The 11450-nt window shown below is 40.5% G+C and overlaps 1 pseudogene; it reads right to left on the bottom strand.

The window, feature by feature from the left end:
- Positions 1-10739: 10739 nt before the first annotated feature.
- Positions 10740-11130, bottom strand: LOC741024 (small ribosomal subunit protein uS8-like; annotated as a pseudogene).
- Positions 11131-11450: the final 320 nt, after the last annotated feature.

Genomic DNA, 11450 nt, shown 5'->3' on the forward strand with positions numbered 1-11450 from the left:
TTGAACCCCCACCAATACCTAACCCCCTCTTCTTTCTGGGTAACCCTGGGTCTGAGGCCCTTAGAAGATGCAACTAGACCTCTTAAGGACATGTGAATAGTGTGAACCCAGAGGAAGTACTCAGGAGCCACCATGGAGTCAGGGGAGGACAAATTCAGCTCAGTACAAAAGCAAGCAATCCAGTTCAATAAACACTTATCCAGCAACTTTGTGGCTAACTGAACAGTGGAAATGTGAAGACAAAAAGCACTCTTCCTGTTCAGAACCTCCCAGTCCAATGGGGTAATAGATAAATAATTATAGTACTATGTGATGAGTGCTATTTGAGAGGTTACATAAAGGGAAACACCTTGGAGAGTCACCAAATACCTGGAGGAGTTTGGAATCAGGGAAACTTTCCTGAGCTGAGATTTGAAGAATGACTAGAAAGGATTCTGTTGAAGATGGTGGGTGGGGCCAAGTCTAGGGGGATGCAGGGGTGAGCCCACGGGAAGGCCAGAAGGGTGAGAATGGCTCCTCACTGGCTAGCTTATATATGCACGGCACCATGCAGGTTGCAAAGGGCCTTCACTGAAGTATTTCATTTGACTTTCTCGCAAACTGGTGGGGCTGTGTAGTGGACAGGATGCTCTCTGGGTCAGCTGTAGCCACTTCCTCTTTGAACAAAGATGAAACTGGTTGACTCTCTCTGTCTTCACCTACTCAGACTCTCTGTAGTATTTAGAATGGCCTGTCACTACTCTTCTTGAAACTCTCTTCTCTCTTGGACACTGTGGCACCCCTCTTTCCAGGTTTCCCCCCTCTTTCAGATTTGCCATCTTGTCTCCCTTGTGGGCTACTCAAGCTTTATGCCTCTCTCGGGGTTAGAGTGTCCCCACAGATCTGTTCAGAACTTTTTCTTTATCTGCAACTTGTCCCTAGGTGGTCTCATCCAGAGCTACATTTTTAATAGACTTTATTTTATAGAACATGGATTATATATTCTAGTATTATCTTCTGATTGATGAATTCTGAGTCTGTTTCCAGCCTGACCACTTCCAGAATTCCATGCTTGTAAATCTTGCTGTGGATTACACATCTCTACCTAGACCTCAAGCCTCACATGCCAAAACAGAATTATTTATTGCCTTCCACTCTTCAATTTGTGCCTCCCATAGCCTCCCCCATTTCAATAAATAGCACTACTAATCACTCAGTTGCCTACATAAATAACTAGGAGCCACTCTCAATTTCTATCTTTCCTTCATATTCTACTTCCAAGCCAAAAACAATTTCAGTTTGCTAACTTTCAAAGTAAATCCTCATTTTAATTATTGCTTACCCCTTCACTTCTTCTTCTTCTTTTTTTTTTTTTTTTTTGAGATGGAGTCTTGCTCTGTCGCCCAGGCCGGAGTTCAGTGGCGTGATCTCGGCTCACTGCAACCTCGCCTCCCGTCACCCCCTCAACTTCTAAAACCCTAGTTGAAGACCCATCATTTCTTATTTGAACCACTGCAATATCTTCCTAACACGTTTTCATTCTTGATCCTTCAAGTCTTTTCTCATGTTTTATTCATTTTTACAAAGCAAAGTCAAATAAAATTTTCCTTTCTTAAACTACTCAATGGCTTCACATTGCAGTGAAAATAAAACCTAAGTTCTTTTTCACAGCCTTCAAACCCCTTCACATGCCATCCCCCTCTCTGCCTCATCCCATTCACCCTCCTTTCAATATTCTTAATATCCCAGAGCCTCTGATATTTCTTCTCTTCTTTAGTCATAACAAGTCAGGGCCTCACATTCAACTGTTCCCTCTGCTTAGAATGCCCTTCTGTAAGAACCAGCAATGCTGTCTCCCTCCTTCATGTTTCAACTCAAATGCTTCCCTCTCAGAGTGCCATTCTCTGAAAATTTGAGGTGCAGGGGTCACAATCACCCCCCCTCTCCTCTTTATGTATGACCCTTTTTTACTTTCTTCATATATTGTATTGCTATCTGAAATTATCTTGGTGATTTAGTTGTCTACTGACTATTGTCTCTTCCCAACTGACTGGAAGGTAGGGACTTTGCTGGGCTCACCTCTGGATCCCTAATGCCTAGAGTAGAGCATGACACATAGCAAGGGCCCAACACATATTTGCAGGTGACCATATGAATGTCTGAACCAGGAGCAGTTAGCTGTGAGGGACTCCAAGTGAGAGCTCTGCCCAGCCAAGATGGTTGTCATTAGCTTGTGAAAGGTTAGATGCATCAAATCAGCTCTCTCAAGCACTGTGAACTAGAGACACAGAGTGACGCAGTCAGTAGCAGCAGGGGAAATAGAAGCAGAGACAGAAGTGATGAGTCACAACACTGGTGGCCTGTGAGAGTGGAAATGAATGGCAATGGATTGCTGAGGAGATAGCAAAATAACCAGATTGCCAAAATGCTGCAGAGCCTGGTGTCTCATTTGATTTGCTGGGAAGCCTCACTCTGCAGCTTCTGAGATTGTTTTCCATTCTTCCTTACTTCCTCATTAACCTACTTAGCCTGAATATGCCTCTCTGTCCCTCCCACTTTACAAGAGTCTAACAGAAATAATTTTTTTTTAATATATTCACTTTAGCTAAAAATATGCAGGGACACAGAGGAACAAAGTAACTTAGCCAAGATTATAGAGCTGGTTATTGCTGAGTCCAAGCTCAAACTTTTCCACTATTGTAATCATCTGATGGGTTCATCTTGCCTGCAGCCTAGAAAAGCCAGTTTACTGAGACAGAATTATGCCAATAGAGAAAAAGTTTAATAAACATAGAACTAGCCAAATGGGAGATCAGAGTTTTATTATTACTCAAATCAACCTCCTCAAAATTTTAAAGGACAGGATTTTTTAAGGATAGTTTGCCAGGTAGGGGGCTAGTGAATGGGGAATACTAGTCGGTCAGATTGAAGATGAAATCAGAAGGAGTGGAAGCTGTCCTCTTTTGCTGAGTCAGTTCCTGGGTAGAGGTCACAAAACCGGATGAGCCAGTTTACTGACCTGAATGGCACCAGCTGGTCCATCCAAATGCAGGATCTGAAAAACACCTTGAAAACCGATCTTAGGTTTTATAATAGTAATGTTTTCTATAGAAGCAATTGGGGAGGTTAGGAATCTTATGGCCTCTGGCTGCATGACTCCTGAGCCATAATTTCTAATCTTGTGGCTGATTCATTAGTTTTACAAAGGAAATCTGGTCCCCAAGCAATGAGGAGATTTGTTTTGAGGAAGGGGCTGTTATCATCTTTGTTTCAAAGTTACACTATAAACTAAATTCCTCTGATAGTTATCTTGGCCTATTCCCAGGAATGAGCAAGGGCAGGTTGGAGGTTAGAAGCAAAATGGAGTCAGTTAGGTCAGATCCCTTTCACTGTTGTAAGTTTTGAAAAACGCAATTTCACTATGTTGGTCACCTAATTTTATCTTCACAACCGACCTAGGAAGTAGGAAAGAATTGGACTACCTTGAGATAAAATCTCTATCCCTCAGAGAAGGCACCTAGAGGCTGGATCACTAGTTATAGGGAATGCCACAGTGGAGGTCCAATATTTAGATTCACAGAAACTGGGACAAATTGGCCTCTTATACAAATTTAAACCCTGAGACTCCATGATGTAATATTAGAGGACAGGGAAAGCATGGTGGGTTTTCTTCTACATCTCACAGTGGGTTTTCTGCTTCTCCACAGTGCTTGGGGACTCACATTAATTTGGTGATCTTGGTATGGTAATTTCAATTCCAGAACTTAGAATACCAAACATTCTCCTCATTAAACTTCTGCTGGTGTCTCAGGTCCAAAGGTTTCTTTGCCATTTGGATTTTCTGCTGCCACTCTCCCGGTCATTGAAGCTATGAATTTCTGGGCCACGATGCCGTTAGTAACAAAGATAAATCACCAAGATAAATCACAGTGCCTGGGACGTGCCTACCTTACTGACAATGGAATAGTCCACTGGTAAGGATACAGCAGTTACAGTACTGTTAGCATCCCTCCTTGTGAATAAATTCTGTGTTTTCATGGCACAGTGACCTAGCACCAAAAGAAAGTGATTTGTCTTGACATATGCCACTACCATCCTGAAGTTTAACTCACTACCTTAAAAGTTAAAGTGTTGTTATACTCACCTCTCAGAAAGAATAAACCATGCATAAACCAATCTAGTGCTAACATTGTTCAAAGATTCCCCGTAGTGGAATAAAATATCCCTTTCATACTAAACTATATTCTTTAAAAGTCAAAAGAGTTGTTCCCAAGTAGTTTCTTCAATTAATCATTGAGAGTCATAGGCAAAATATTTGGGAATCTCAATGCCCTATTTCACAGTCCCCACCACTGACTGTGAAGGATCATATTCCAGGGGTACTTCTGCCTTCTGCTATCCAGGAGGATCAACGATCTGTAGAGACTGGCATCCCACCAGATATGGCAAGGTGTCTGGAGAGTTGCCCTTTGCAAATCTTTAAATATGTAGGCATATATTACTGGCATCTTTTCACAAAGTTCACCTGCTAACCTGTGGAGGGTCCCGCAAGAGTCCATCACCAGGTAGGAGAAATCAGAGTGATAGGCCTGGCTATTCTGTATTTCTCCTGAGACCTAAACAAGAACAAATTCACTAACCAGGCTGTAGTTGAAATTACAGATCAGCTTCCTCATTGAGGTCGGGTACCTCACAGAGCTATGTAAGAACTTCTTAACCTAAGTTAGAATATTCACAAAATGATTTTGAAGCCAGAGCACCTAAACCTGACAGAAACTAGTCCAGCCCTCAAATAAACCAGGCAACAGAACAATATAAACATAATTTTTAAAAGCTATCACATGGGCCTCGGTGCACTAAAATTGTATTTCCAGATGATGATACTGTTCAATGCACTAGATTCTGTGTATTGGTAAGCATATTTACTGATCTAGATGGAAAGTTTTGGGTGTCATTTGGCCTGAGGGGACAATGAAAGGGGCTTAGAATATCTGTCCTCCTGGGATTCTTTCCAGACTGTACATTAGTTCATTGACATATATTGATTTAGTGCCTCCAAATCATCAGCCAAAAAAGGAGCCAAATGTGCTGTCCTCCCACCCTAACATGAACAGGAACACTAATATTCCTGCCCCCACCCCTCAGCATGTTTAAAAAAAGAATGTTCCCAGATAAGCACAGAGTGGAGACCTTCAATGCTGTGCAGTAGTCATTCAGTGAAAAACCAAATTAACACTAATTATATTCTGGCTTGCTGTGGTGCAGACAGTGTGACTTCACAAGGGGAAATGGCATTTGTGGCACTAGGTGGCATCATTCTGACACATTTACAGGCCATTAGCCAGAGCTAATATCATTTCAAAGGGCTGGTGTCAGGACGGGTAGGGCACCCTGGGAGCCCTTCGCTCAGCCCTGTGTGATCTGTGAGTGAAACTCCAGGCTCCCAAAGCAGGAGGGCTTGGGCAGGGGTTGGGCATCTACCACCTCCCTAAATGTAGGTCACTTGGAGCAGGTTGTGTCCTCAGGCATCTAAGAAACTTTGGGAAACTTTTGTTTTTTTTGACAGGAAAAAGAGTCTTATCAGGAAATGCCCTTGCGTCACTCACTCACAGAAAGATCTAAGTTTTTCCTCAGGATCTGTGACTAGTGGTCTCATGGTCCAGACATTTCTGAGGTAAAAGTGGGAGTCGGTTTCTATAATTGGGGTTGCAAAATGAGACTTTGGAGCCTCAGCAAGTCTCTAGCAGAGGGAAGTGGGCAAGATGACCCAGTGAACTGAGATGCTAGACTGGTGGGAAGTTCAGGGAACAGTCATGGAATTCAGAGCACTAAGGCAGGAGGATCTCTCTAGAAGTTATCTATCCTCTTGCCACTCTAAGTGTGATCTACGCACAAGTAGAAGGGTCACAGCTGGGTGGGTGGAGGGAGTACTTTCAGGAATGCAAACTCTCAGGCCCACCCCAGCTTTTCTGAATCAGAATCTAGATTTTAATACAATCCCTGCATAATTCCTGGGCACATTAACACTTAAAAAAGCACTGGTCTAGTCTATACCCCTAACTGCAAGAATGCTTTGCAAGAGAGGACAATTACCTTCTTTTCTCCCCCTTTCTTCTTCTTCCTCCTTTTTTTTTAAAAAAAAAATTTACACTCCCTACTCTCAAAGCTCTTTTTTTGGATTCTGGACCAACCCTCCACCAAATTCTTCTCACATTCCCTTTCACTTGTACTCCCTTTCACCTCCTTTTTTTTCTCTATATGTTCCTCCCTTCTTCCATACTTCCAGCACATAGATTCTGCTCTTGTGGCCATCTGGATCCTGCCAAGAGAAGGCCTATTCTGAAGTTAAACAGTTAAAGTGGGAAAAGCACTCAACTTTGAGCACAAAAACCAAACTCAAGCCTCAATTCTGCAGAGTCCTGAACATGAGTCTTTTCATTTTCCTACTAACACCCATTTTCCTGAATACAGATATGAAATGTAATAGTGTATGTAAAATAACTTTATGAGCTATAAAACATTAAAGATATGTCTAAGATCTTGTTCCCCACGGGGCTGTTTCTGAACACATGCTATTCATAAAGGGGGCAGTACTGTGTAAATTTTAAGAACATGGGCTCAGAGCAGATTGCTGGGGTTCAGATCCCACTTAGCCATTTTCTGGCAATCATGTTTGACTCAACTTCCCCACTTGTAATAGGACCCACCTGTTACCGTGATAGGGCTGTCACAAGGAGTAAAACTTTATGCATATGCCATACCCAAACAATTCCTTGTCCTATAACGTGAACTGTGATTACTTCTTGTCCATAAATGTCTGTAATATCCATAAATTTCAACTATGACTAATTACTACAAAGTGCAGGTAACTTTACATCTGAGAACTGTGTGTACATTATCTCTAAGCAAAACACAGAGACATGGAATAAATGAACAGGGAACACACTCAGGGGGCAATTGAGGGTGAGGATAAGAGGGAAAGAGAGAGAGAGATCCAGAGATACAAAGACATAGAATTAATGTCAGGCCAAGCAGCAAGCAGAGCTAGAAAGAAAGGGGTAGACTTTATATTACCCAAGAAGCATAAGCATTTGTTGGGGTGGGGGTTATCTCTGCAAGAAAATCACTATTTGTCACAGAAGAGAGCCAAAGTGGACTAAAGTCCTAAGACAGGTGCTTGATCTCCTGCCCAGATGTAATTGACATTATTGCACATGAAGGCTATTTCTACATATTAGATGAATAAGTCATTGCACCATGCCCTTAAATAAACCAGCTCATGTTAATAAGAACACGATTTTTTGCAACACAATAAAAGTTTGAAGATGCCCTGAAATGCACTTACCCTGGATCTCCAGAAAGATCTCTATATGCCTGCATTTGAGGTCATTATTCTTCTCTTTATGGAAGTTTTTAGTTACCAAGACAGAGCCCTGACCTTAATCGTTCCTCTGCTGGCCACATAGAAGACCATGAGCACTCTGTGAAATATAGCTGTTCCCCTTTCCTGAAGCTCTGGAAATCCCCATTCCAGCCATTGCTCCAGGCCCATCTCCCATTCAGTCATTGATTAGTGTCTCACATCCCTTTTTAGCCATGGTCGTCTTTGGTAGGATCTTCTTCTGTCTAGTCATCTAGTCTTTTTTTGGGGAAGTGTTTGATGTTTGCCTGGATCATAACTTCTCAGATAGCTGACTCTGTCTCTGAAGCCTAGTACAGCTCCAGGACTTCTGCTTTTTGGGGTTTAGGTCACCTCTTCCAAGTTCCTTGTGCACTTGCCTGTACTTCTGCCATCAGGTTAAAGACTGTGGTCTTGAAAGATGGTCTCTTGTACAGTATCAGGTAGGATCCTGCTACTTCACAAATGCCCCAAGATTAATAGAATAGGATCAATAGGAAAGTGAAAACGATGATGACAATCAAAGTTAATCTTAAAGAGAATTATCAACCAAATGAATTTTAAACTTTGTTCTTCTCTCCTTTACAGAACCTTTTTCTTCTCTTCCAAGGTTCTCTTGCTTTCTCTCAATGTTCTCATTCTGTTTTATGTTGAGCACAACACCCCACCATGCCACTCAACTCACCACTGGTCTGTCTCAGCATCCAGAAATTCCACTGTTATGTATCCATTTCTTAACGTAAGTACCTCTCAAAGGAGTCTCAGGAATGAAGTTATTAGTAAACAACTGGGGGAAGTTAGGAAAAAAGCGTCCAACACCTTCAAGTGCTTAAGATTTGATTGGATGAAACAAAATTCTACAATGTGAGGAAGTGCCTATTAGAACAAATTCCATCTAGTAGTGAGAGAATAAATGGGCTAGCTCGTCACTAGTGGATCCTTAGGAGGCTGCATTTTGCAGTCAATGAGGCAAAATGAGAGGAAATTCCAAGAATGCTCCATCCTGTCTTGGTTATTCTGAGATGTTAATTGAACTAGCAAGATCATTTCCAAAGTTCTCTAAAATAATTATACATATGAAACTTCATAGATTGGTGTTGGAAGCCATTAAATGTTTCTCGAATCCAAAAGATTCTACAGTTCCATTGAGAATTCAGTTACCAGCCTTGCCCACTGATAGCAGGATGCTGGGTCGAGTGATATTAAAAAATACATGCTTTGATAAAGAGTAATTTAGTAACATTTGCAGACACTTTCCTGTGGGAAAAAGGTGGTTCTTTGGTTTTAAAATAATCTCCAATAGCTATTGATTACAAACACATTCACACACACATTTCAAGGTATCAATGTGTTTTTTATTTCATTCAGGCGTGTACCCTCACTGTCTCTCTGCTATTCACTTCTCTGTCTCTGTTACTTGAATTATTTAATGTTTTTTCCCAGTTAATCTAAATTAGAGTTGGTTCTTTTTTTAAGGGGGATGGGAGGAAACTAAAAATAGTCACTGAAGCCAGGATATATTACACCAACTGCTTTTGCCTCTGGTGGTTACTGGAGTTTCCTTTGTTGTCTTGTTTGATTGTTTCATTTATATGGCAGGTTAGACAGCAACAGACTTCTGTTATTGCCTTTTCTCAGTGGTGGATTTTTTAGGCTCAGATCCCCCTAAGGCAGCCACTCCCCATCCACAGCTGGTGACAAGAGGTGCTGTTGCTCTCAGTACTTACACCTACTGGAGAAAGATCAACAGAGATGCTATTAAGTGACATAGAGTGTCTCCATTTTTAACTGTTTAGGCCTTTGTTGAGAGACACAGGGAAGGAGAAAAAATGAGAGAAAGAGACTTAGAAAGGATGAGAGAGAGAGAACATTGAACAAGTTTCATCTTCCACATTCTTTATGAACTACTTTTGCAGATGTGAGACTGCATTTTTCTTTATTCCTGCCTTCCCACCACCAGCTTCCACCCTCTCCTTTAAAAATGTTCTGTTTTTTCCTATTTTTCAGTAGTCAGAAATAATTTCTTAAATCAAATGGTAATAGGAGTATGTTAAAGTGGAGAAGACAGTTTTTAGGGAACAGGGTTTTCACAATAGACTGAGAGTATAAGGATCAGTAATTCAGCACTTGGGGCTATTTTTTAAAGTTCTCCCAAGAAACTTTAGGTCATTAGTTACTTTCTAACTTTCCATTACTCTTTCAACTAATGTGGCCACAGAGCATCATCCTTGGCATAAAACTGGGAATGGGGAGATTTATGGAGGAAAAGGAAGTGCAACTTTGTGAAATTAAACCGATTAGATGGCTCTGGTAATACTTAAGGCAATAAATTAGCACTGCGAATTGAGAAGAGATCCTAAAGAATCTTGGTGATTAGGAGAGGGTTTCTGCCCTCTTATCTTGTCTCCTTCAGGCATCTCAGCTGCCTTTTTATTTCCTTTTAGTTCACAGAGCAGAGAGCCAGGGGAAGGACCCTCCAGGTATTCACCGTTAAATTATTTGGTCTGTTTATTTTTCATTAAGGGCATAAAACGCCAGGTAAGGAAATGTAAGGTTAAGGACATCATCTAATCTTCAGAGGAACTTTAAGACCAAGACCTCCTTGAGCACTTTCTATGTGCATACACTGAGGTCTATACTACCACATGCCAAAAGAAAAATAAAGAATTTTACGAATGTGTTTTTTAAAAGGAAGGTGACCCTAGAGCCAGGTACCTGAATTTAAAACCATAACTGAGAAGACCTACTAAAGGAGATTACAACAGAAAAATTGGAGACTTTCTCTCATAATAATAATGCAAGACTCCAGGTGCCTAAGAGCCCACATTAATTCCTAAATAAGATCAAAAAGGCTGGGGTAGTGAGAGATGGCCTGCTTGTGGTGATCTTATAACTGGGAATTGAAAAATGAGTAGGATTTAGATAATTACTATAGATACAAGGCATTTTAAAATTTTCCCCTCCTTTCATAACCACAAACTTAGGAGTTAACCTTGGCTTTATCTTTTAGAAAATGCCCTAAGTTCTAGCTTTTTTCTCATTTGAATAAACCAGATGAACTTCAATAAATACATTGAACTTATCCTATGAGCAAAAATAGTGAATACATGATGATGTCATAACATAGAACATTAGCAGGAAAAAGGCCTTCAACATTTTGTGACTTCAGTCTCATTTCTCGATTAGTCTGTAATGGATGTTGTAGTATTTTAAAACTGTGAAACACGTTCATGGAAACATATAATCTTGAGAAAAATATAACCATGAGTAATTTATAAACCATTGCATTGATTTTGCATGGTATAGAATAGGGGCTTTTTTTCCCCATGAGGCATCTTATTTGTAAATATGTATTACATCTCTAGAAAAAGAATCCCAGGATTTTCCCTCCTGTGTTTTTGACTCGCTTCTTCATGGTCCATGATGCCAGCTGCGGTTGTCAGTACAATGAAACCAAACTGGTGGGATGGAAGCAGATTATTCTGCCATTTTTCTAGATTTTTAAGTTGGACATCAAATCTGGTGCTGATCACTCCACACTTGTGTAGCCTGCCTGTGAGGTTCACAACAATTTTCGCAGCTCTGTTATCATCAATGATTTCAAATTCACCAATGTTATCATGCTTCATCATCACTGTTAGAAACCGGATGCTGACTTTGGAGCATGGCCCAATAAGAACCTAGCATTTGCCTCTCTTTTCAGCATTGTTGATGCTCTGGAGAGCAACAGCCAGGATGTCCATGCACACCATTGTGGCGGTGCAGAAAGATGGAGGAAAGAGAATACAGGGACATTTAAAAAATAAAATCTATTTTATTCTAAGACAAAATAGGATTCAAAATTATATACTGAAGTACTTCTAATATAATAATAATCTTTATTACATACAGAAGTAAGTTTTACTTTTTCCCATTTAACATATACAGCTTAACTTACTATTTGAATTATGTAAGAAAAAGCATTATTTACATACAAAAAAATTTTTTAATGTGTTGAATTTGAGAGGTATTATTTGTATTAAAATATGGATTGAGAATTAACCATGTTTTGCAGCATCAGAATCTTAAAAAT

Source organism: Pan troglodytes, chromosome 5 (genome assembly GCF_028858775.2).
Source record: "Pan troglodytes isolate AG18354 chromosome 5, NHGRI_mPanTro3-v2.0_pri, whole genome shotgun sequence".
Lineage (NCBI taxonomy): Eukaryota > Metazoa > Chordata > Mammalia > Primates > Hominidae > Pan > Pan troglodytes.